Below are 4,041 nucleotides of genomic sequence, written 5' to 3'. Positions count from 1 at the left end.
AAATATTCCCCTCCATCTCCACCTACCACATCCTCTCGTACACCCTACTCTTCCTCTGCTCCTTGAACATCTATCCTCTCTTCTCCTCACAAGAGAATCTTTGTTTCTCAGACCTCCCCTCCCAAGTCCCCTCCAGAAACTCTTAAAGTCATCTAAAACTTCCATAACCCAAGAGAATGACCCGTTCCCTCATCCACTCTCCAACCCCTCTATTCCTATTCCCTCTACATTTAAAGTATTTGCGACATCCATCCTCAAATTACCCCTACCCCTCTTCCTCCCACTCTCTTCCAACACACCCCATCCTTTCCTCCATGGGCACCATTCCTCCTTCGTTCCTATTATCCTTACTTCACAACAGTGTCCTCTAGATCCCTACCCTCCTGACATTCTTCCTGATACTTAATCACCTTCCCCAGTCCCCTTACCTCATTCCCTAATACTTACTTCATTTGCACCCCTTCTTTACCCTTTTCAATACCATATCCTATATTGCTGTCTAGCCTTTGACCTAAAACACATTTTATCCTAATCGTTAACTCATTTTTAACTTTTTGCCAAAATACTTTTCCATAGTGCTACATGATATTTGATGTCTAGCATATTAATTTGTTTTAACCATTAATCATCTACTATTCATAGAAAAGATAGGCATTCAGTATTTTCAGTTTATATTGAAAATAACTTGCAAATATAAATGCTCTTCGGACATCCCGGGAATGGCCATCATACAATTATAAATAGCCAGTATTTATCTTCTAAACAATAATAAACCTATTAGTATACTTTAATTAATCCTTTTGGTCAGCACAGCTTGACAATTTATGATATCTGTTGGCGACAAGTTAATTATCAAGAGAATTTCACTGTAATCACTCATTTTTTTGCCATGTCGGTTTGTTTTACTATTGTGATATCATAAAACTAGCAAGTTTCCTCTGAATGTAATTTTAAAATGTTTGGTTTGGTTACGAAATCAAACCAAGATATCCAGAAAAAAAGAAAAGAAGGATTTAACAAGATGTTCCATTTTTTTCAAGATATCTTGATATATCTTGCCTTCAGCAATGCACTTTAAGACATATGCGTATATATGCATGTTTTACTTATAAACTGACTGCCACAACCTCCCCCTTGAAAGTGATGAAAGCATGGAAGCCAGGGATGCGAACGATACGTGCTAAATGGACAGAAAATAATGAAAGTAGAGATTTAGTGAATACGTGATTATAAAAAAGAGCGAGCCTTAGGGGGAGAGAGAGAGAGAGAAAGAAAGAGAGGGAGAGAGGGAGAGAGAGAGAGAGAGAGAGAGAGAGAGAGAGAGAGAGAGAGAGAGAGAGAGAGAGAGAGAGAGAGAGAGAGAGAGAGAGAGAGAGGCGAAGAGATGAAACAAGAGAAAACATGGAGAATTAGTAAATAAATGTGAGATGAGGATAAATGAATGAAAGTGTACAAGGCAGAACAGAAGTGAACAAACGAGAAAGAAAGAATTCTACAGAAGGCTGCTTCAGAGGAATTGGAGATGGGCCTCTGCAAATGAGGTTAAACTCATTTGCATCTAAAGACAAAGCACAGGATTTGACATTGAAGGGGAATATTCAACTACGACGATACAACTACCGCCAGTAGCCCATTATTTCCTGTCAATACTGGTACTACTGTATTTCCGTTAAATTACAAATACTACAGTTCATGTCAAAGTCTCGTAAAAGTAATTATGATATAGTAATAGTAGTAATAATATTTACTATTAATACAAAAATGATAATCATAATGATGATAAATAAGAATATTGGTTATATGAGAATTGTAATTAACAAAGAAAGTTAATATCATTAGCAGTAAAGTAAGTACAGAAATATTAATATGAAAAGAAATCTATAACCAACAAAAAAGGTAAATAACTTGTCGAGCGGCAAAGCGACGAAGGATCAAGACCAGTTGTTCTTAACCCATTGTAGCCACAAAGAAACGAGCGCGACGTGGGTAAGCTGACAAGTCGGCCGGGTGCAGCTGGGGCCTAGTGGGAAGAGAATACAAACTGCAAAGAGCAAACTGGCCAGGGCTGAAAAAGCATTGACACGCAAATTAGATATATTGTATCAGAATCTCTGAATATCACATGAGGGTCAGTGTGTGACTATCAAAACATAATGGAGAGTTTGACTGAATTAACCTGGACCAAAAATCCAAAATGTGTGAATATGTAATAAGAAATCGAACCATATTATACTTGCAGATGTTTATGAGCTTTTGTTATCCTGTTTAAATATGTTGATATGCTTAATACAATTAATGATTTTGAAGCAGGAAATGAAACGAGTGATAAAAAAAAAAATAAAAATTACATGCATATCCAATCGTGGATTCTTTTATATGTTTTTGAAGATCCTTCGGTCTTGAAGAAAGCCCTGGCGACCTTCAAATTCCGTCTTGCCATGGGCTTGGGAACCATTGGCTAAAACATCATGACACGAGCAAATAATTTCTTTTTTATTTTCTTACAAAACTTTACGCAGAACTATAGTGAGATTATATCACTAGTGATAATACATAACATATATTGTTTTGATTAAAAGATGTTGCAGCAAATATTTTTAGAGCAGCTGAAAATTATCTATTTTGAAAGTATCCCAAAAGAAGTTCGTATGGTATTTACCAAAGCAAGAAAAGTGTTGCACGTTGCTTGGAAATTATTGTTTACTCTACCCTTGTATAATCATGCTTACCTCGAATTTACCTTGGAAAAACTGGTTAATCTGTTGCACTTTCAAAAAAGTACTACCTCATTATAAGTGAATTTGATAAGCGTGATTAATGACTTTTTATAGACCCCCCTTCGCACACACAGATGATAACACAGATTTGAGACGAAGAAATCCGGTAAGCAAGTGAAAAAAAACGGCAGATCAAATCGATATATATATATACATATACATATATATATATATATATATGTATACATATATATACATGCATATATATATATATATATATATATATATATATATATATATACATATATATATACATATATATATATATTTATATATATACATGTATATATATATATATATATATATATATATATGTATATACATACATATGGGTGGGTATATACATTATGGGTGGGTGCTTCATGCGCAGGGTGGTGTGAAGCGATGGAGTGGTAGTCTAGTTAGTGTTAAGAGCTTCTGCATGCCTTCTCGCTTACAGCTGCCACCGCTGGCTAGCCTCGTGCGAAAAAGGGAACAGCTCTGCATAAGCCTCCCCCTGCCAGTGCATAGCCTCTCCAACATCGAGACTCCCTGCAGTGCCTCCTCGTGGCCACCCATGGAAACTGGGTACCTTGTGGTTCCAGGCTAAACTGAGGGGGATCTCGGAGCAGCAGGAGGCCCCAGAGGTTCAGGGCCATGGCCCACCGGCGTGTGGACACGCCCTGGCCCTGTACCAACTCCTGCCCCCTAGCCCCCTGGGGTTAATGGGAGGCTCGGGGGAGGTGGGCCTTGCCAGTCCTCCTCCCCCCAGATATAAACCAATCGGCAGTAAACCGTATAAATGGAAAGGCTGGGAGGAGGGGAAAAGCCCCTCCCACCCAGCAAGTGAGGCGGACTGTGGGCCCTGCTGGGAGGGCGACTGCTGGAACGCAGGCTGGGAACGGGGACTACCCGTCTCGCCTGTGCTCTGGTGGCCGCCAGCCCAGAGTGAAGCCCTCGGGAACCCCACAGGTGGATGATGGGGCACGCAGCCCGCCACCCCCTTTTATATGGGGCAGCGTCAGTGGGGGTGGCAGAGGTGGCATCCACCCGGAGCGACTGCCAGAGGCTGAACCTCAGGCGGGAAGTTAGGGTGGGGGCTTGGAACGTCCGTTCTTTGCGTCAGGATGATCGGTTGCCTCTACTGTCGAGGGAACTGGGGAGGCTGAGAGTTGAGGTGGCTGCTCTCTCGGAGGTGAGGAGGCCTGGCAGCGGCATGACCTGTGTAGGTGGCTACACCTATTACTGGTCGGGCCGCAGCGATGGCCACCATCTTCAGGGAGTA

General features: G+C 40.9%; 1 long non-coding RNA gene across 3 annotated transcripts in view; it reads right to left on the bottom strand.

Moving 5' to 3' along the window:
• The window catches only part of LOC138862405 (uncharacterized), a 58,918-nt gene that overhangs the window by 34,724 nt on the left and 20,153 nt on the right, over positions 1 to 4,041 (bottom strand). For 2 of the 3 annotated variants that reach the window (XR_011398695.1, XR_011398693.1), the window contains exon 3: positions 1,564 to 2,020. The exons of the other annotated variant lie outside the window; for it this stretch is intronic. This is a non-coding gene — a long non-coding RNA (uncharacterized lncRNA). Of the gene's footprint in view, positions 1 to 1,563; positions 2,021 to 4,041 lie in introns of those variants that run through there. 3 annotated transcript variants of the gene reach the window in all.

Source organism: Penaeus vannamei, chromosome 8 (genome assembly GCF_042767895.1).
Source record: "Penaeus vannamei isolate JL-2024 chromosome 8, ASM4276789v1, whole genome shotgun sequence".
In the NCBI taxonomy this organism is placed as follows: domain Eukaryota; kingdom Metazoa; phylum Arthropoda; class Malacostraca; order Decapoda; family Penaeidae; genus Penaeus; species Penaeus vannamei.
Note: the sequence above shows the minus strand (reverse complement) of the source record. Positions and strands in the feature narration are given on the sequence as shown.